The sequence below is a fragment of the Ammospiza caudacuta genome, chromosome 1 (assembly GCF_027887145.1).
Source record: "Ammospiza caudacuta isolate bAmmCau1 chromosome 1, bAmmCau1.pri, whole genome shotgun sequence".
NCBI classification, from domain to species: domain Eukaryota; kingdom Metazoa; phylum Chordata; class Aves; order Passeriformes; family Passerellidae; genus Ammospiza; species Ammospiza caudacuta.
The window spans coordinates 77,960,540-77,984,102 of record NC_080593.1 but is presented as its reverse complement, the minus strand read 5'-3'; positions in this window follow the sequence as shown (position 1 = coordinate 77,984,102).

Here is a 23,563-nt window from a genome sequence, read left to right as displayed (position 1 = left end):
TGTAACTGTGCTAAGATATCAGGCTCCAAGCACAGCCATAACAAGCAATTGACTTGGTCTGTAGATAGTAGTCTAGTGTAAAATATTTCTCTGTGATTTTGTTAGTATAAATTCCTTGTCTTTGTTCTATGCCAACTTTCATCTCGGGTACCTGTAGCAGGATGCTCTACCTAGAATGGGGTAAACCAACTCAAACAGTGTCCTCTCTATTGTCAAATCTACCAGTGACGAATGGAAGAGAGGGCATCATGTATTTTTTGGTGTTGAAGAGTGCTGAAACCAATTTGACTCATCAATTCCAAAGTTAAACATCCTGACAGTGAGGTGAAGATCTGGTTGAACTGCTAAAATACCCAGAAAAAGGACCAAACAAGTGATATTGATGTTAACTTATCTAAACCCACTGAGCTGACACAGATGACCTGGAGACATGTGACTGACAGCCATTCAGTTTTTACTACAAAGTATATAATAAAAAATCCCACTTTTTAACAACAGGGTCTTGTACCATACCCTTCTTGGGGTGTGTGTCAAGATTTCTTTCTTGAATAGGGACACCCTCTCAACGTGTCTGAGCAAAAGAAATTTGCCCACAGTAGTGGGTAAGAGTAACATCAATTTAGCTTTTAAACAATTGCTTTAATATAATTGCTTCAATATGGTTTAGAAGGCATGTACTATCTATAATAGTAGTTATAGCTCCTATACTGTTTAATAAATAATTGTGATTAAGTATTTTTGTTTATTCACTGTCATAATAAATGTTTGTATTTATATAAATATATCAGGTTTTACATCCTTTGGATGGACTAGCTGTGTAAAAGTTCAACTATATCTGTATAATCCTTTAGACATAAACCTTTGGCAAAGTGTGGGGCTAAGGTTGGATGCAGCCACACCTGGGCTGCTCTCTGAGAAGGAGTTCAGAAAGCAAAACACTGAATATTCTATCTGAATATTCTGAACTTTCAGGAACAGCCTCAACTGACTATTGAGAGTATCTTACTTATCTACAACCTAGTCTGTTTTAGAACAGCAACCCCCTTGGGGAGTCTTTGGGATAAACAGATTAGATTCTCCATTCAGATTGCTAATTGATAATTGAAGCATGCAGATTATGTTTAACAATTTGTTCAGGCACAGCATGAACTACCTGGGTGAATCTCCAACTCCATAACAGTCCAAGGTGGACAACATGAAGATGGAAGGAGTTCATTAAACCTATCTCTCCAGTCAATCCTTTGGTTCGTCTGTGCAGAAGGAGGAGCAGTGGAGTTCCTGGACCACCCAGGGAACTCATGACTAAATCCACTGTGTGTGCACGCAGGCACAGCCCTGACACTCAGCCCCATTATAACTACAGGCCAGCTATGGGACAACTGAATTTTTCTGTTGTGGTTGCCATATAAACCACACAGCATTTGTCACGTGGGATTGAGTACGGAGATGGTAAAGGGACATTCCTCCTCAGGAATTTATCATTCCTCATCTGAAAGAATTCAACTTTTCTACACTCCTGAAAATCCTGGAGGTGTCTCTGAATTTGAGGATTCGCTGGGCCCCTTGGAAGCATTCATCACCTCACTTGTATTTTTTTCTGCTATTTTTTTGTTTATATCTTGCACCTATTATAATTCTGGTTTAAATTCTAGACTCTAAATCACCATGCAGTGTTGGGACATAGCACATTAAACCAACCCACCAAACACAAACCAAAGCAAAATCACAGAGCTGCCCACATATAGAGCTAGTAGAAGAATTACTCCCCCAAAAGAATGAGACATTGTCAGATGTCCTTAACTGAAACTGTCTATGAGGATCTGAATTGACATAAGGGGAAAGTAATTTGTCCACCTTGTGCATAATTGAGCATTAGCACGTGTTGTTCAGAGACATACTGTAGAATATCTCTCCTTGGAGGTTTTTACAGCCCTCCTAAGCAATTGGCTCCATTCAGTGTTGACTATTCTGCATAAAAGACTGGATGTGAGGATCTCTGCAAATCTCTTCTGAGCTGATTTATTCTATGATTCTGTGATTCTATGAGAGCTGGGAAAAGAGACAAAGGAAGCAAGGAGATAGCCATCTGAAGATACAGAAAAAATATTTTTTAATATTTTGAATCTTAACTTTTAATTCCTCTTTTTTTAAATTTCAAAGTGGGAGCAAATATCTGTGTGAATTTTCTGTTATAGTAAACATTTACTATTAGCTATAATATTGTATGTAAGGCTTCTTTTATATTATCTGAGACTTGGTTTAGTCCTTTTTAGAGTACATATCCATAATGTACACAATGTAATTTGCTCAAGATAAAAAAAAAAATGAAAATTAAGAACATTCATCAAAAACAACAAAAAAACCAGCCCTAGGAAATAGGAATAATATGGTGAAAATTTAGACCTTTGTTTACTTTACCTTGGTAGCTATAGGACTATAGCAGTTTTTTTCACAAGCAGTTTCCATGTAATAGAGTCACTTCTTCAGAAAATCTAGAATAACATTATGGTGAATCTAGTTCAAAAGGGACTTTTTTATCTACTTTACAGGACAAGATCAGGTCCATAAATCATAGCAACTCTAGTCTGAAGGGAAAAAAGATTTTTCCAATGTCATACACATTCCTAATAGAATGAATTGCCTAAGGAAGGTATTTATGAAAACACTAACCAAAAGTGTGAGCCAGAAGAAATCTTGTGCTGAAATTGGAGTAATATATCAAAGTGACAGAAATAAGACAGTGGGGTTTCTTTTAATCAGTGAGTTCTGTGTAATTAAACGTGGAGTAAGCAAAGAGACTTTTACTGAAAATAAATTAAAATATAGAGGTGTTTACATGTTTGCTTTCACACACCTTCAGTAAGAATGAAAAATAAAATTACAAGGAAGACAAAAACATATAAGTTTTCTTCATGGATGAAGCACAATGCTACAGCTTTGTTCAGTGCATGTTGTTAGAACCAGTCAATGCTCTTTAAATTAGGAATTCTCTGGTTAAAAACCAAAACAAGGTAGAGAGGCTGCACATCATTTCATTTCTGAGATCACCTAAGACAGAAGCAGAGTCACAAAGAGCTGTGAATGTTCCCATGTATTTGATAATTATGGTGCAGTTCACTGGCAAAACTCAGCATGGAAAATTCATAGAATATTTCTGTTATCCTTGAAACTCAGCAACAAATATGAGGGAAAAGTAATTTTTGGCATAGTGTTAAAAATGCCACGCTCCAAATCATTGCCTTAAAAACTGAACAGTTCAGTCATGGGAGTTAAAAGACATGGCAGGATGACAAGCACTGCAGCATGCGGGTAAAATAGATGTCTGTTATTTTATAGCATTCTGCCGTGAAGCAATCGCTGGATTTGAGGGTGTTTCAAATAAAATCTCTTGAACTGATATGCAGTGTAGAAAGTTGATTTATGTAATGAGTTCAATGGGATATTCAGGTTTCTATTGCTGCTAAAACAAAGAAAACCCAGAAAAGACATTTCTATATTCAATAAAAATTCAACTTTCATGAGATCCTAAGAATACAAACCACCTTGACATATGCCTGGCCCTGAAATGCCATCTGATTTCCATGAATGTCTGAATATATCTCACTTCATATTCTACTATTCTTCTAAGGGCGATCATTAAACCCTCTCAAAACAATTTCTGTCAAAATTCAGGACTCTGTGTTCAGTGTAAATTCCCAAGTCAATATGTAAATATCCTGAAGACTAACTGCAAGATTTAACTCCTCCTATTCTAGCTTGCTTACGGTGAAGACAGCCTTCTTCAGTGCTCCTCAATAACCTTCACCTTTCCTAAGTTTATACCTTTGCAGCTGTCTGTCTCAATTCCCCGCAACGGCTTGAATAACAATTGCAAAAGAGAAGGGAAATATGCAAAATTTTCATGCAGATTCATAGGTAGGAAAGCAAATATTTTAGTGCCATCTCCCAAGGGCTGAAGTCTTTCACCTTTGTTTATCTCTTAGCTTTGTATGCTGACTGAGAAACAATGGTGAGAATGTGAGATAATACATAAATATAAGCTAGGATCAGCCTGGAAAACTGGCAACAACATTCTCTATTCAGATAGATGTTTAGAGCATTGTTGTTTCAGGAAGTCAGCAGTGATGGATGCTTCTGATTAACATCTAGCCTGATGCTCTGATCTGCTAAAGAAAGCTGTAGACTTGCACTAGGATGTTTTCAGCCTTTGTCTATCTCAAAGCAAACTATGCAGCTCCCAGAGAAGAACCATGAAGTTTATATCCCACTGGATTAAAAATGCCTTGGGAATGCTCCAGAATGTAAAGCTGTGTGTATCCTCCCATTTGTTCCTTGAAATCTTTATAACTGAGCAAATCCACCAGCTGGTGTGCATAAAGCACAGATATAGTGCCCAGTCTCTTTGGAGTACTATGTACCAGAATTTTTCACGGATTGCGGTTTTAGGACACTTTCTTTAAAGGAAAAATCCTATTACCTGGTGTAAAAACTTATGATTTTCCAAGTATGAGAAGCAACATCTGCTCTTACAAGCACAGATATCTGAACTTCATTAATCCTCTACATCTCCTCTGGGTGTATTTGAAGAATGCTGAAATAAAACTTTTACAGCCTTTATTTAAGAGAATTCTACCCCATCAGGAAATTCTATCACCAAGTTTGGAGCATGTTGCCCTTTATATTAAGATCTATGAGCAAAATAGTAAAATTTTTTGCCTTGATTTGAAGGCAGTGTGGTCAGGTCTGTCAATAGTGCTGGAAACGGTGCGTTTTTATTTATGTGAATATCAGTGGGAGTTGAACATTTTAAGAATTATATTCTGTACCTCAGATATTACTATAGGTTTATATTATAGCTTGAGTCACCACTGTGAATCATCGTAACTTTTTGTTTTCACCTGTGCACTTCCCACAGCAAGTTATTTATAGCACTCAAGCCTGCATTTAGGTTATTGTTTGACAGCTTTGTACTCAGATTTTTTGTATTGCTGTTGTACATGTAGGTTTGCAGAACTTCATCCACAATTTACATCCTGAGTGGAATTGTCCTAGATGAAAGGACTTCAGCTGAATTTAACTATGAATCAGATGTAATAGCCTGGGAAAGTCTTCGACGTTATCTTAAGACTAGAATGATAATGTGGTACTTATGGGCAATAGTGCATTTTTGTATGAACAGGAACAAAAGCTGTCTCACCAGAAAGTACAGTTTTATACTATGATTGGAAGCCACAAGGGAATCAGGATGTCTCTCTCTATTTACTTTGGAATCACCTTCTCTGCAAACACAGACACAACAAAAAGCCACCATCTGGTCAGAGATGCCTACTAACAGCCCCAAGAGAATTGCCTACCTAACCTGACTAAGACTACCAAAAGTCCAAAGCCCCATATTATACATTATGTGTTTAGCCCTTAGTGGCAGGACCAGGACTGAAATGGAGAAATGAAAATAAAGCAATAGGAGAAAAGCAAACACGATGATTTATGGGCTTGATGTGTTAGATGGTCAAAAACTCACAGATTTCCTTGAATTTTATTGGCAATAACATTCAAAACATATATTTCAATACCTTGATTTTTACCCTTTTAATATCTGCTTTTAATCTACAGAGTTTTTTTCTTAAGGAAACGTTCTGTTTGTCTTAGTATGTCTACTAGTGGGATGTTTCTGCTTAATTGATCAACTTAATGTCATATTTATATTCCTAATTCTAATTTTTATTTAAAATTATATTGATAGGAAAATTCATGACTCCAAGATGTTTCTGTAGCACCACTATAGCTCATAGATATACTTTTAAACTTCAAATCTGGTTAGAAGCATTTTAAAGCTGTGAAACATATACAATGTCTTCATTGTTTTCTGCTGTTTCTCCAGGTAGTAATATTATATTGACACATCATGCAAGAGACATGTAAAAGGTGCTAGCTTTGCTTAAATAATAGGAAAAAAATATTCTCCATCAGAACTTCATCCTAAACCTATTTTTTAAAAGAAATTTTATTAAACTCAGTTGACTTTCACTAAGAAATAGTACACTGTAAAAAAGCCTCTAAAAGCTTGTTTTCATTAACTGTCATATTCATCAACAAAGGAAGACCTTGCAGAATATATTACCATCACAAATTATGTGGGAGGCTTTTCGAATGTTTAAGGAAGGCAAGGTCTTCTTTACTTAACAAAGACAGCTTATGTACATTTTCATACAAAGAACATAAAAACATAGATAAAGCGGAAAGAAACCTCCTTCATTGTTAGAGAGTTCATGATCTCTTATTTGTTTAGGCAAGTCTCTGTGTTTCCTTAACATAGAAAGATTAATATTTCTTTTTTATCTTGCTGGTGTAGTAAAGGAGAGAAGAAGCAAAAATTATCAGTGGGATTCAAAACTTTATTTAGAAAAAATAGCTTCCATATCACAATTCAGAACTTTGATAAAGAAGTGTTCAGAAGAGGATGGTGGGATGAAGTCCCTATGCTGATGTCTACTGCTTTATCTGAATTATTATCATCATAACTTTTGATAAAATATTGTGGAGATCAGGATTTAGGAAGTTCTTGGAGGAGAGAAAGGGTATAAAATTTTCTGACAATGCCCTCCCTTTAAGCTTTAAATTTGGGACTTTTTTCTAATGTTTTTCATCAACAGCACAATTGATTAATAAAAACTATTTTTATAAAATTTTCAGCATAAATATTTTGAACAGACATATTTGCAGCACACAGACTACTTTGTGTCTTAAAATGACTATAAACTTTTTCTGTGTGACATTATTCTGTTTGAAATTTTAAGATGCAGCTCACTACCTACAGTTACCTGTCAGATCTTGTGCACTGGAATGAGTTTAGTTTGTATTCCACCTTCAAAGATGGAGCTTCTGATGCAGAGAATTGTATCACTATGGACTCGTGCAGTTGTGTAAACCCGGACAAAGGGGTTTGTGTTCTTCAGCATGGCAATAACTTGGTTATTTTATCACAGAGCTGCTTAGCTTTTCTTTCCAAAGGCTTTGCCTCTTCGAGGGTAAATTCAGACTCCTTTTTTCCATGGTTTTCACATCAACAACTTTTCTCTAATTGGGTCCTTTATAGTTTCTTTCCAGTCTGCCATTTGTCATCACAAAATCAGGAAAAAAGAGTAGATTAATTGCAGTGCCTGCTCTTGACTTATGGCTTATCCAGTTCATTGCACCAGTAAGTAATTCCCACAGAGTATTCATGGAGTAAAGCTACACATTTTATGAGGCCACTTTCTCACATTCCTTTAAAAATATCCGTTATCAGATTGCTTACTTATGTTATTTTTTCTTGGTATAGACCTCAATAATTTCTACATGTTTTATTGTATTTTAGGAAAATGTCTTCAAGTACAATCTAAGCACAAAAGTGTGTCCATGCAGATTTTCACATTCCCCAGTGCTTTATGTTAATATATATAAATACACATCTTGAGATTGCATGAGATCAATTTTAAATATAAGGCAATACAGGAATGGTTCACAGCAACTGTATTGGGGTTTTGAGGTGCTTTGATTCTTGTAATATAATTCTTGATGTAATTATAAGAGTTTATTATTAATCTGGTGGAAAGTTTTGTTCCCACATAACCTTTATTACTTCCCTTTTCCTATGGTAAAAGAATGCATAATAATTTCCTTTTAGTTATTGCCCTCTCTGATCTGACCTTCAAATGTCAGACTTTCTGCTTTTTGATCATGCATATAATATGCACTTTGACTCACTTATGTGAAGCTATATAGGACAAAGGTCCTGTCATGATTCAAGCTTTGAGTGAAGTAATCTTATTATATCTATCATTTACATTGAAAGAGCAGATATTTCATCCAAACTTAGCATGCTTCCTACTGATGTAAAATAGAAGTGACAGAAACAGGAAAAAAAAAAGACAGCTTAAAGCACGAAACAAACGTAATGTATGCTCCTTTTCAGACGCTACTGCTCGAGCAAAATCATATTGGATTGTTTAGGAGCTAAAGTAATTGTCTTCCAAGTACACTTCAGTCTTTAGGCTATATTGTATTTCATGCTACAAGTGTTTTCAGAAATGGCACAATGCTTGCAAAATGCACTTAGTGCCATTAATCTCTCTAATTATTGTGTGACTGCATAAAAAGCCAAAACATTTTCTTCCTTGTGTAATTATTTAACACCAATGACTGCAAATTATGAGGCATCAGGTGTTTTTAATTTACTTAATTATCAGTTGAATTTCTCTGTATCAGTTGAAAGTTTTATATAACCTAGTAAAAATGTCATTTCTTCCCCGGGTAGGTCAGCATAATGTTGTTTCTGATTTTGAAAACTGGAAGACATTCAAGATAGATGGTTCACAGAGGAACTTTATGTAGAAAATAATTATTTTTAAGGTATTGAGCATTTTCAAAAACAGTGAAGTCTGTATAGAACTCTCTAAATGAGAAAAATAAATATGAAGGTCTTAGAAACCTCACTTTCTCTATCTATTTACCTGCCTAGATCAGAAATTGCACACTTTACTGAAGTCAAATGAGTAACATAGATGCAACATGGTTGTGAATGAAACCAAATTCTTGCAATATTTGATTTTGTTTGTATTTGATTTATTACTATTACTTCCCTTAAAATTTCTTTACAAGAAATTTTACAAGAATTTTAATGTGTTCCATGAAATCTTGAAAAATATTATTTCTTTCATCATGATACTGAATCACATTCAAGAGCTTTCAAAAGAAAGTATTCTTATGGGTAAGAAACAACCCCTGAAGTTACATGAAAAGTAATGAATTTTCTCCTTATTGGCAGAAAAAAAAAGAAAAAAAAATTCCAACTCCAGCTGCTAGGAAGATTTTCCACTTACCTTTTTGACATACAGCAATTGTGTTTATTTTGTTCTACATAATTTATACAGCTTTTCTATGGAAAATTTATCTCAAATAAAAGTTCTTCAGTCTCATCAAGCTTTACACACTGTAAGTACCCAACAAATGAAATTACTAAGTAAAAACATGTTTAGTTTTTTGGGTTTATTTATTCATATAGGCTATAAGATATATTGAGAGCCGTAGCACCTGAGACTACATGATGGGATAGAAATGCCAGTCCTTGAATGATTCCAGGTCATTTCCATATGGGATGGAATCTGGGCTCTTCGCCATTAGATGAAATTAATATTTTTATTTTCTAGTGAAACCAACATGTCCAGGCTGTTTCAGTGTGCTTTTGGGAATCTCATGCTGAGGATGCCTGCAACTCAAGGACTGAGGAGTACCACACAATTCCCAATAGTCTCTGGTTTTGTGTAACTAACTGGTGCAGGACAGGATGTCACAAGAATCTCCTCCCAGCATTATAGCCAACTGATCTAATGAGAACGGGTCTCTCCAACCTGCTTTCTCAGAGAATTTATTGTTGGTCTGTCTCTTCTATCTTGGAAATTTTTAACCAGAAAATGTTAGTAGACTTGGCTCTTTCTATCACTTACTCTTTTAAACAGAAAGATTTTTAAAAGAAGGGGAGGAAAAGAATAACTATTTATTAAGAAACTAGCTTATTTTGAAAGCATTGTGTATAACTTTTCACTATTGCAGTCTTTATTCCTCATGTTGTTAAACATTTTTCATTTATATTACTTCCACTAATTACATGCTTGGATTAATGGTTTTCATTAAGAATTATTATTAAAGTTTTGTGAATGATGATTGATTCCTTTTTCTCTTAGGAAGGAAACTCTGATGAATTTTATCTGAATTTTTGCAATCTTTTGAAAGGCATGTGAGTGACTGTATCATAATAGACATGCCATTACTCAGTTTGTGGAAAATTTGTGCTTGGGGAGGACTGTGATACCCCTGTGGTTTAAGATTTCCCAGAAATAATAAGCTTGTAGGCAAGAAAGACTATGTAATTAGTGCTTTTGTCAGAAAGCTTTCTAGTGGAAGAATAACTTTAAGCTAAATGTAGGAGAAACAGACTCTAAATGTATGTCCTTAAACTAGAGTGAAAAGCTAGACTGCTTTAAAGGTTTTGTCCTTTCGAGGTATCCTGGCCAGGACATTTATTCCACCTTAAACTGGAGAGCTGAGTGTTTGAAGTAACAGGTGGAGATTCCTCTTTCAAAATTTTAAAAATAATCTGTTTTTTAAAATGGTATATAGGCATTTTACTATTGTCCTGATTTTAGGGTTAATTTTTGCAGTAGTCAGGAGGGGGCATGGCTAAAATGGGGAGGTTATTCTTTACTAGTTCAGGTCATTGTCAGGTGCAGAGAAGGGGGATTTGGGAAGCAGCATTCTTCCTGAATCACCTTCTCCTTCACTTTTGTTCTTAATATCATTGCCATTGCTCTTCCTTTTCTTATCTTATTGCTTTTTCCAGTAAATTATATCTTACCTTGTTATCTCAACCCATCATCTTTGTCTTTTTTGGCACCAATTCACCTCTCAGGCCACTCAAGGGCTGAGGTGAGGTGGAGGGGATGAAGATGGCAAGAGGCAGCAAGCAAGAGCCTTGCAGGGAGAACAAAATTGGGGAGTACTATTTCTTAACCATCAAAAAACTATGAAACAATCTAGCAAAACTTAGAAATAATGTATTACTACTGATCATATTTGTAAGCAATTCAGATATGAATCTTTAACTGGTTTTAAAAACAAAAAAACTAAAAAAAAAAAAAAAAAAAAAAAAAAAAAAAAAAAAAAAACAGAAAATTGTGAATAGCTGTTTTGGTATTTCTTCATGTTGATTCTTTTGAAGTTGCATGGATAAGGAGAGTTTATCTGTAGTTTAGGAGGCATTTTGCTACAATACTATATGTTAGTTTTCCCTTATCATCAACTGTGAGTTTCCTGCTTTCTTGAAATATGCATTCTGAGAAATAATGTGCTGATTTTTTTTCTCTACCTTTGGTAAACTACATATGGTAACTTTTTGAACTCTATCCTGTGACCTATCAGTTCTGGGAGACTATTACACAACTTCCCCTGCAACAAGATTGCTCATGTGCCAGGGAGAGCAGACCTTTGTATTCCTGCAGAGAAAAAGGATATCACTGACAGAAGTTTATCATGAAAGAAGCCAAGCTTTTTAAGGTACAAGGTGAATTATACAAGGAAAAAAACCCCAAAAACTATTGCTGAAAATCAGAGATATCGTATCTATTTTAGCTTGGCAAAAGAAGTCCAAGGGAACCACAGGTCCTAAGGCACACTTGCTTGTCGTGAGGTTTGCTGTTTGCAATATCCTGAACTAGAGCGGAAGGAGTGTTCCGGTGAGACTGCCAAGGGCTTCCCAAATCTGAGGCTACTGTTCATTTTGTCCATGTGAGTCCCTTCTGAGGGAGATCTGGGAAGAAATAGCTACAGTAGCCTGGAGACAAAGATAAGTACATGGATTGCCAAGCAGTGTTTCTCAGTTGTCCCACTGAAGAAACAGGACTCAAGTAGGAATGGATAGGTGAGATAGCAACTGCCTGGTGTCATGGGTGATGTCTTGGCTTTTTTAACCATAGGTCTTTCTTTGAGGAATGAGAACTGCCAGCAAGAGATGGAACTCACTAGACAGTAATGGCCTAAAAGCATATTTGCCCCAGTCTTGCTTGTGTGTTGTAGAGAATATTAAACCAAATACACTGAGAATGATGAGGACAGCTTGCAGGTAAATGAAATGGGACACTGCAATGGGAGTAAAAGGGCTTTTGGAAAGGATGAAACAAGTGTCAAAAGGCACTTCTGAAGTTCCTGCACACAAATGCACACAGCCTGGTAAGCCACCAGGAGGACCACATGTGGTGTGTGTGACTGAAAAACTAAGATGTGATTGCAGGAACTGAGATGAGGGCAGCCTGTGTGTCTGAAGGGCTGTGGTGGATTGATGTCTGGGTACAAGCTTCTTAGGAAGGACAGGGAACAGGGAAAAGGAGATGGGGTTGCCAGCGCACTAAGGAGCAGCTCAGATGTATGGAGGTTTTTAGCTATCCAAACAGGTGACAAACCTATTGAGGGTGTTGGGGTCAGAAGTAGAGAACAAAGCAACAAGGGCAACATTGCGGTGAGAATTTATTATGGACTGCCTGACCAAAGGGCACAGGTGAAAAAGTCATCTTTGTTGGGCTCAGATGACAAAACCTTTCCTTTGATATGCTACATGAGGCAATTTAAAGCAAACTCAGCCTGCAGCAGATGAAGAAATGAAGGGGTTAAGTTCAGCGCTTTATTTACTGCTGTTAGATAGGACAGACAGTAAAACTGCAAAATCAAAATGTATTAGAAAGTTCTATAATTCTTGGCAATTTTAATAAAATTGTTGTTTATTCATATTAATATGGTAACTTTCTTTGGAAGTAGGATGCTGGGATAATAAAGTTAATAATATAAAATGGTTTTACTTTATAAAAAGGGTATCAATGTCCTGTAAGTAGTTTTTTTCTTCCCATGCCAATTTTTGTAGAGCATTAACACAACCACTGGACAGTTAAGTCATTCATTATTCTAGTCTTACATCACTCCATTGCTGATGAGAAAAGGTTCACTTTCTTAAGCTCTGAACTTTCCATTTCCTTATTAAATAAAGCAGAAACTTCAACTTCACTAATGCAAGCAATATTTATGGTATTATATTCCCAGGGATTTTGCATAAATGATGACTGACATTTGGAGATGCTAGCAAGTGGTTAGATCTCAAATTAGATAAGATTAACTTGTATTAGCTAGAAATTATGTCACATATTGACCTCCTAATCCTATGCATTGAATAAATCAAAACAAATATTCCATTCCTGCTCTAAAAAATGTAGTACAAGAAGTAGATATAACAGGCATATATACACCTTGAAAATGAAATAAAAAAATTCTATAATTAAGTAACACCTTGAGGAGGTCTATCTAATTTTTTAAATTATTTGAAACATTTGTCTGTTATCTGCATTAAGTGCATTACATTTTGAAATGCTATGCTCTTTTAACAAGTCAAGTGTGTATTTTTTCTGTGTCCCTCCCATTACAACATTGTTCCTGCTTTCCCAGTAGACTAGTTGAAGAAGCTAAAAAGTTGTTATCTTTTAAACAAATGTTATAATGCTCTCTATTTGACTATATTTTTGTTTAGTTTGGTCTCTTGGGTGTGGGATCTCAGCACCTCAGGACTGAGGTGCAGAGTGACCGAGACCACCCTTGGGGGGCTCGGGAGTCCTGGAATGTTGCCAGAAGTGTCTGGTGGCTGGACTTTGATCCTACACGGGAGACGACACCTGTATGAGGATGGGAGGATTTCACTGGGGTAAATGGTGAAGGGATAAGTTAATTAGAGTGTGAGACACAGGGTTTAGGATTTCTGTACAGGGGGTCTAAAGAAGTAAGATGGAGGAATTGGGGCGTGTCCTGTCCTTCTTCTTCTTCTTCTTGGCCTCCACCTTCTGTGGTGATGTTGGCACTTTGGGATTGGTTATTACTAAAAGTGCACTGGTCAATAAGGGTAAAAGGCATTGGGGAAAATTGATAAATATTGTATACGTAATTTTGAGTATAAAGATAGGTGACCGCCCCGGGAGCTCGCAGTGTGCTCATGGCTGGCTGCTGTGCAGACCTCTGTCGGGCCGAGAGAAAATCTTTTAGATAAACAACGAATAAACACCGAGACCGAGAAAAAAACCTGAAGCCTCTTCTCGTCCTTTGAAGCGCGGGCTGCCCAAGGGCCCCGGGCCTTTCCAGGTCATTAAAACAGCCAAGAAACCGACACTTGGGAACAGAAAAGAGATATGAATCCTGAATAATTTGAGAGCCAAAGGCTTATAGAAATTATTTTACCACATTTATTAGGCTTTTGTTTTTATTTTTTAAAGCTTGTGCAGCAAATGAAATTAATTTTACCAAGCATAAAACGCATTAATAGGAAACCACAAAATTATTCCCATCTTGACTTTCTCTTGAAATGCATATACAATCTGTAATTCACTGATAAAGGTCTGTTGTTTAAAATTGCATTTCTATTACTTATTAAACCTTTACATTTGTAGAAAAATAGAAACTCTTCTGTTAATGTATTAATTTTAACATAAAAAATTACATGCTGGATAATTTTCAGTTTTTAGAGTGTGCCACTTTGAAGCAGAGCCTTCAATATATTTAACAATTAAATTTAAAGATAAATGCTTATATCCTTACAGGGATGCAATGCCATGGGAACTGGGCTGTAATAGAAAAGGCAAAAAATGGTTATTATGAAAATGCTAGAAATGCCATCTGAGTTAAAGCAGTGGTGCCTACCATGGTGTTTCCCCTCTGGCACCTATAGTGGGAAGGAGATGGCAACAGTGTGATGAACACCAACAGCGTCACAGTAAACAACAGGAGCCTGGCCAGCAGCCTCATAGCTCCAGAGCCTGCGTCAGGCATTATCATTCCCTTTGGAAAACTCAGCTCTCTGAACCGGTGCTGAGCTTTCAAGCTACTGCAATTACTATGCCCTGTTTTTTAGAAAAGCCAGTTTTGTCTTATATTAATATTCAAAATAAACTGTATTAATTTGGTTGAAAGCTGGGGGTTCAGGGACCAGTTAACAATCAGTTCAGATATTCCTGTCTCAAGGGTGGTACTACTGCTTGGAAGGGTTCGACACTTGGACGTTATATTGGTAATATCCTTTAACATTTCTCAGGAATCTGGGCTAAGCCTTTTCAAGAATGCAGCCAGCTGTTAATGCATTAGTATTTATCTTTCATAATCTTCATACTAGCTTGTTTGTCCTACTACTTGTTGTTCAGGACAAACTGTTATTCATACAGGATTAATGATAAAGTGATGTCGAGGTGACAATTTATAATCCATAAAGAAGGTTGCTTTTGTTATTAAAAATGACAATATAATCTACAAAAATAAAAGTACGTAAAAGCAACAGAAAAACTATATGAGTGTATGAACCAAAAACTCCTTAATGGAGTTTTTAAGATGAAGAAAGTGCATTTTTTAATAGTTTCAAAAACACCCTTCAAATTTGTTCCCACATGTTAATAGTAATTTGTGTACAAATGCCTATCTCTTTTCTAAGACAGAGTCTGCCTGAAGCTTACTTTGAAACCTGGGGGTTTTCGCTCCTCGGTTGTGTGTATTTTATTAGAAAGTTTCATGTGGAGAGGCAGATATATTTTGCAATTTCATTTTTGATTGTTTATTGGAACAAACTCATCATTTTCTGATGGTTGATGTGCTTTGAATCAACAAGAAGATTAAAACTAAATTTCATTGTCAAAGTCTTGTGCTTTCCAGATGCCAGACATGTTTTGAACAAAAACCAGAACCAAAGTAAACTTTTTGGCTACGACTTGTCAGAGAAAGCCTTTACAGAATCATTTAGGAATTATTGCTTTTAAAAAGCTGTTTGAAAAGCAGAATTTTTCATTAAATTCTTCCATTAAATACTTTATTTTTAACAAACACAGACTTTCCCAAGTGCACTTTCTATCTCTGTTAAGGGATTACATTTGCAATCAACACAGGTAAAGTAACAAGCATTAACTAAACAACATTAAATAAGGAGGGATATAAAATTTAAGAGAGATTTATTTTTAAATCATGATTTTCTATCAGTTGGATGTAGTAAAGGGTCTGGGGGGAATTTCAATATAGAATTCCAACTGTTAGATAGGAAGAAGCACTCTAAATCTAGAGTGTCTAAATTGTCATCTAGAAAACAAACCCACAGTCACTTATTAGGCTGTTTTATGCTGGGGTTAGTTTGGATTTTTTAACTAAGTGTACACTCAGCTATCTGCGTTTTTTTCTTTTTTCTGAATTTTTTGTTTAGGATGTATTTCCTGGCTCTCTGAAAATTCCCCTTCCTTTTTCCTCTCCCCTCTCTTTAATTAGACCCTCAGAATAGGAAAATGATATGCTGCTATTGTCCAAAGTAGGGCTGCCACCTAATAGGGGAATAATAATTGTCAAGATGATGCTGTGAGTGTTCCTTAGCATACTGTGGAAGAGTGCATATCTAGGATTAGTGAAATAAAGCAGCAGTTAATTACATTTTTTTTAACCCAGCCTCCTTTCTACTTGCATTAATCCAGATGTAAAGCTTAAAGTGCATTGATTTGTTTTGTGAACAGTGTTGTCATTTCAGTGGTGTTCATTTCAGCTGGGATTGTCCTTAGTTGCTGATGGCTTTTTAATGTTTTAATTATCAACTGTTTGCTGGTTACTGTCACAGACTGCCATGTAATAGAGTGCATTTAATCTTCATATTTGTATGCAGTGGAGACCACTCCAATAGGCATTAACATTTTGCAGCTTTGTTCTTGTCTTAAAGGAGTTATTATCTATTAGCTCACACCCTGTTCCCTTACTTGTGTGCTTCTATTTTTTTCCAATTTTTCCTATTGTCCAAAGCATCACAAGCAATTGGTCCTTGCTTCTCCCAAGAACTTATTTCTCTCTGCAACCTTGCCTTTCTATATTGATTATATGCCACTGGCACAGTAAACTGCTGTCTACAGTGGAAGATTTGAATGTACAGACAAATTAATTAATATAAGCTAGACTTGGACTGGTATTGTGTGGTTGGGAAACAAAATCAGCAGCAATTGACCTTGTCTTAATCTCTTGAGGCTTCCTTTGCAACTGATGAAGGAAGGAGAACAGACACAAGTCCCACAGCAATTTCAAAGCCATGGGCTCCCTCTCTCTGTCTTCATTCCTTCACTCACTTTCAGGAAAGCATGCAAATTAGTTTCCAGCTGAGATCTGCATTTACAGCCACCTCACACACTGCTCAAAGGACTGGAGATCCTCCTTGAGCTGAGGAAGAACTTTTCCTTCTCTCCCTCCTTTCCCCCCTCCCTATGTCCCTCCTGTCCTCCTTGTACTCTTTGCTCTGCATAGATCAGCAATCCCATGGAAGCAATAGCCCTAGACTCTTACACTTAGGACATAAAAGCTAAATTTGGTTTTTTGTTCTTTTTTTTTTTTTTAATTGGTGTTTTCTACCCTTTCATGCTGTTTCATACCCATCTTCTTTCTTTCATATCTGATGGAAACATTAAAAAAAAGCCCACTTGTTAAATCTCTTTTTGATCACTTGGGAGAAACACTGTTTCTGCACTCAGGACACAATTAAATACCCACCTCCATACTGACACAGGCTTAAATCTCTGGCTGCTCTCCTGAAATTCATAGGAATTCGACTGTGTTTGATTTTTCTAATTTTTGATGAGGTAGTCCTGCCAACAACACCTTTTATTTAGATTTGTGTTTATAATAATTTATCCTCTTACACTCAAATTTTTATGGTGGGTCAAAGGGCAGATACTGCATATATGGAGCTAGAAGTGTTTTGGCTGTTTTAAAGTAGTAATTTTGTAATTATATACTAAAAATTCAATGTATTTAAATCCTGCTACTATGATGCCTTTTCTGTCAGGCAACAAGTGCCCTTTTTATTTACCTCTACAGATGTAGGTCCTGGGCTTCATTTGACATATCTGTGTTGGGATCTGGAGGCTCAGACTCACACACAAAGGTGAAATAGAACAATCACTTGAAGTTCTCCAAATATTTCTGTAGCATTCAAGGCTTCAAAATTTGATCATGGAACCTGTATCCACACACATATAGTGACATTTTTTCAAAAATAAATAGATTTCCAAGTCTGATCATTTACCTGGAGTGCAAAGCAGTACCTTGATTACTTGTGTGTGGCACAAAAATGTTCAGAGTCTGTGAGCCACAATCCTTCCCTGGAGTCAATGGAAATTCTGAGCACTGAAATGTAAAAAGAATTGATCAGTCTATTGGCTTAGCATGCCCCTGACCTACTATCTAACATTTATATTAATGAAGGCTGACTAGTTGCTTTAACCCAAAGATGTGTTTGCTTTTAAGTAATTTGCAAATAGTGCCCACACATTTTAGGAGTGCAACACAGAAAAGGAAAAGTCTATTTCTGGATCTCTACTTCTTTGAACTGTTCTGCCACTGCCATCTGTGGTTTGCGCATTGGGATTTCAGAACTCGGCAGTTCTGATAGGGATAGCTTTCTTCTCTGCTGGCCATCTGTCACAGGTGCAGGCACCAGAACACATAATATTAATTTTACAGATTAAAGCTGCAGTTGGACTAGCATGCTTGTTCATTACTGTCTGCTTTGGGTCCATGTCTTTCTTTTTTTCCTTTTTTGGGTGACATTCAGAAATGAGCTTGTGAATCTCAGTGTAGTCTCTGGGAAAAAAAATAAATAAAGAAGGAAAATGTTACATTAGGTTCCCATTGATTTATGAAGCCGAAATGTTTGCAGGAAGAAGTCTTGAACAGCTTGTTTGTTCAGCTCAGCAGCAGGGACAGCCTGCAGATGATTAGTTCCACTCATGCCCATATGTGTCATGGCAGTAAATACTGATTATTACAAATGGTTTGTAAGAGATTAGGCTAATTGAAAAAAAGTCAAAAACAAATGTATGTTGGTGGCTTTAAAATGTGTAAATAACAAGGGGTCTGCTTCCTGTTTGCATCATTACTTTTAAAGGGAGCAAAGTTATGCAAATACATGCAAAATCTCTCTAGGGTGTTACTGGTTATCATGTGTCACAGATTTCAATTTTTACAACCTGTCTCTTTAAGGCAAAAAGAAAGGACCAGATTTCAAAAAATGCCACTATGGAGAGTTTAGTTCAAGCATGGCTTAAAGAAAAAGGCCATGAAGGCATACAGTTGAGAGAACAGTAAAAGGTAGTTGCAAAGCAGTTCCAAAAGCAGTTCCCAGGCTGATTTCTATAAACAATTAGGCTCTCTCATGCATCACTTTATAAACAATAAGGTTCTCAGACAGTCTTCCCATAACAAGCAAAACACCCTCTCTGGGAAAAGATGGCACCCTGGGAACAGATATGGAAGTTTTGGGAACCTTTCATATCACAGTGGGAACACTGCTTCTGTTTTTAAAAAACAATCATAGGTATTGTAAAACAAAAGGAGTGGTTAGAGTTTTCTCTGTTAGCCTATCGTGAGCTTGGATTTTGGAATATGCATGAAGTTCATTAACACTATTATACAAAGTGGCTGATCGATCAATAAATCGGAGTTCGATGCATTAAAGGATGGTCGTCTCCCCCTCACTTCAATATGCCACGTACTAGAGAGACCTTGAGAATGTGACAGATTAATTTCATGGAGCTTTGAGGTTCCAAAATTGTATATTTATTCCATAATGGGACTAAAATCAAATGTGTTCCAATGCCTTTATTAAAATGGATGGCTGGAAAGAATGGTTTTGTTGCCCCTGTACAAGTCCAGTTCTAGTTCTCACTTCTGGCTAATATTTTCCATCTTTTCAGGATATAACAATTCAAAACAGATATAATTTCTTAGCGAATTGTGGGGTTTTTTCATGATTGCTGTGGTACTGCAAGCAAGCAATTGCTTTTTATGTTGCCAATTCAGCCACCACACAAACAGTGCAATCTGAGGTATATATGCAATTTATAAGAGTGCTTATAATGTAAAGGCTATACCTGATTTTGAGTCTTTAGGTCAAGGCCTCGCAGTGCAGACTGAAGTGCATAAACTGTAGAAATTTCCATTAAGAAGCTTAACAGTTTTATTAAGTATAATTACTATTCCACTCACGTCATCCTTCAGTCCTAATCAAGGGCTGAAATCCTCAGCAGGAAGTCATAGTAAGCTATGCCTTCCCGCTAAAATGCCTGAAGTTATCATCAGCTTTGTTAATATGAGGATCTTGCCTCATACACTTCAGGAGGATGTCTGAAGTGACAACAGGCCAGAAGTGTAACATTTCCTCTGAAAAAGTCTTTTGTGCACTCATTATCTTGGTTATTACCATCAGAAAATAGTAAAAAGCTGACTTTATTTTTTTTAAGAGCACCCTTTGAAACCTGAGTATTTATGTACTGCACCCTCCTTTGAGACACAAAGTGCATTTTAGTTCCTCTGCTTCAGAATTAAGGGGAACACACAGAGGTAATAACTGCTTGATTTTGCAGAGAGGAGCATCAAAATTTTCAGAGATGTACTCCTGCTCTTTCTCCATGAATTTAGCCAGAGAATTTGAAGACCAACAATAATACTTGAAAAATTTAGCATTAATTATTTAATCATGTCTCACGCTGTTGACCTGGTTGAATGAGAAGTTACAAATAAACTGATAACTATTTATTAAAGCTGCAAAATGATAATAAATAGATTAAGGTTCTGTGTGTTTGGAGTGTAGAACATAGAAGGCAGTGTGTAATGCCTATGATTATGTATTAGATCTACTAAAGATTACCAAAGCTCTTCTTTTGAAAAAAACCCAAAAAAAACCCAATGAAATATTCTCTGTAACTCTATTTATAAAGTCGTATTCAAGAAAAAAAGAAAGCAATATATAAATGAGTAAAAAAAAAAAACCCACCCAATTTTTAGGGTGAACAGAGAAAGATATCTTTATTTTATAAGATAAAACTGGGAGGATTTACCCTGTTCAGTCCAGAAAGAAAAATAGAAGTGTAGAGAGTAAAGGTCTGTTATCAGGAAGTACAGAAAGTTGCAGAATTGGCAAGATACAAGAAGAAAAATTAGCTCTTTATTCCAAACTACTGCTTCTAATGGAGAGGAAAGGGGTATCTAGAATATTTCTCAATGCTGTGATTTGTTTTTTATTTCTTAGGGAAGACAATAATGTTTTCTGTTTGTTTGAGATTTTTCTTTCTTTGATTTTGAAAGATTTTTAGTGTTTGGAAAGTTTGCTAACATCTTTCTGGCGCACTTGCAAATTCTATGAAAAACTTTGCATATGATCAACAAGTGCTTTTTTTTTTCCTGAGCTTTATTAAAACCTGTTTCAGAAGTGAGAGATGAGATTTTATTTCCCAGAAGACTTTCTTCACAAATTCACTATTCACTTTCTCAACAATATGCAATGGTTAGACAAGAGATTTGCAGCTGAATTTTTCTGTTCAAGGAGGTAAATGACTACAGAGGAAGATAGGACCTTTATGGTAAAGGTATGCTTGCCTGTGGGTCTCTCTTGTCGTGGAGATCAGATGGATATTTGTCTTTTATCATCTTAAAAGCTGAGATAAAACTGCTCTTTCCATGTGCTTAATATGTGATTGAGTGTTAGGGAAAGTCCTCAACTGTATAGCAATACAAGGGATGAAGCAAAAAAAAAATTATATTCTCTAAAGACTAACATTTCTAGCTGTGCATCTTCCTAATTCCATCTCCTATTGCCCTTTTATATCTGAAATGTTGCTTTCTGCCATAAGATAAATAAGCTAATCTCTGTAAATTAAAAAAAAAAAAAAAAGTATCAACTGCTCTTTTCCTCAATTCCAAAACATCAGACATTTTGACCCAGCTAATTTTTTTTTTTTTTTGGTTTTTTTTTTTTTGGTTTTTGGTTTTTGTTTTTTTTTTTTTTTTTTTTTTGGTTTTGGTTTTTTTTTTTTTTTTTTTTTTTTGTTTTGTGATTTCAGATAGAATGTTGTTTTGGGGTTTTTTTGGTCTGGTAGTGGCTGAGGGAATTTCCTTTTTTCCTGGCATAATCCTAGAATCATAGAATTCTGCTCCTCTCAGAACTATATAAACTATATAATATGACCAAGAGCACTGACCAGATGCTCCTTGAACTCTAAGAAATTTGGTGCCTGTTAGAATTCTGGATGATGAGAATTTTAGACTTTCTGTGCTGACACACTCTGACCCCCAACAGAGCATTTAACCTACTGCCATGGAGAAGGCTTCCAAAATAGATTGGTAGCACTGGGAATATGGGTGTGTGTAGTTTGATCAGAAGTGTGTAATATCATAGGATGGACAATGTTTTCCACAGGACGGAAAGGGTTTTAGAATATAAATAATATGAATAATATTAGTAATAGAATATTATAATAAAAATATAAGTAATATAAATAGAGCAAAATGGAGGTTTTAGGGTGGAGGCTGGTCCTTCTTCTTCACCTTCTTCTTCATGGGTTTGGGTGGTATTTTGTAATTGGACAGAAAAGTCTGCATTGCAGACTGTCATTAGTTATTGGGTTAAATTGCTATTTGTTTAGGGGGTTTTGGTGTTTTTTAATCCTACTTGTTGGTAATAAAGGCATTCCAAAAAGTATGAACTTCCTTTAATTCCTTCCCTTTTTTTTTTTCCACAAAAGTGAACTCTTTAGAAGGTGAAATGCAATGAACTCTTCTATTATACTTTGTGCAGTGCCAGCCTAGCTGGTACCATGTATGTAATAATTTGTGTCATGCAGGAAACCCATAGGAAAGAGTTTATTCCAGATTCTGAATATCTAGTGTAAAACAGTAAAGCAGAAGTTGCATCAACCATCAGCCAAACACATGTACATTGTCATCTCTTCTTCATCTCTGCAGCAGTCTTCAGCCAATCCTTGTTTTATGTCTGCATCCATTTTTCTGTTATCCATTCAATATCCAATAATTTCTAGACGGCTGTGTGCCCAGAATATTACTGTTGATTTTCCTGCAAATTAAGTTTCACTCATAGTGTAAACATGGGGGTTTGAACAATATAATCCTCTAGGAAGTTCTCAGACTATGACTCCTAAAATAAATTAGTATAGCTGAAACCCTTGGGTACTATGAAGAAAAAAATTTAATGTTTATAAAGTGCCTAACAGATGATTAACTGCTTATATGTCTACTCACAGCCTAGAGAGAGTTCAGTTATAATAAATAAGCAAGAAGTGGCTGTCTATTCCCAGATTTTTTATTTTTTTTTTTTTTTAACTGAGTTGAAGAGTGTACCTTCTATGTTTCAAGAGCTATCCTTCAAATAGTTCAGTTATTCCAACTGTTGGAGGGGCAACAAAGACTCAGACCTCATGGCATTTAGAAGTCATATTATCACTCATTACAATGATTATATGTATTTTTGAGATCAAGATCACCATGAACTTTCACTTACACTACAGCTTCAGGGATTTCACATCATTGCTTGAATTGAATCTAAAAATTTATCTGCTGCCTTCTTTCAATTCTTGTTCTTTCAAATAATGATTATTCTTTTTAAGTTAATTTAACTTGTAACGATACAGTATAGAAAAGATACTTATAAACTATGAATGGCCAACAATATTGGCCAGTGTTATATTTGACAGGATTAGTTATAAAAGGGAGAGAAACAACTTTATAAATTTTAGTGTAGGATAAATGCACAATTGCTAAAGTTTATTCCTTCTGGACAGATGTATACTTGTTGGTTGTGCTTCATAATAATTGTTGGGAGGAAAAGCAAAAGAGAAGTATTCATGTTTTACTATACTGTAGATATAATTAATTCATCTGAGCATCATTATCACTGAATAGTCCCAACTGTCTTCAAATGATATATCCCAGTGCACCATCTCTTTTCATCCTGTGTTTGATCTGCATGGTTAACTCTCCAGTAATATTTGGACTCCTACCATGTGTATCAGCTTAAAAATCAATGGAGATGTTGCAAGGGAGATGTTGCGTAAAAATTATGCCTCCTGACCAGCAACAGGACATATTGTTCTCAGTGACCTCTGCTGGTATCCAATGGCTGAATGAAAGAAATGGTCTGCCCCTA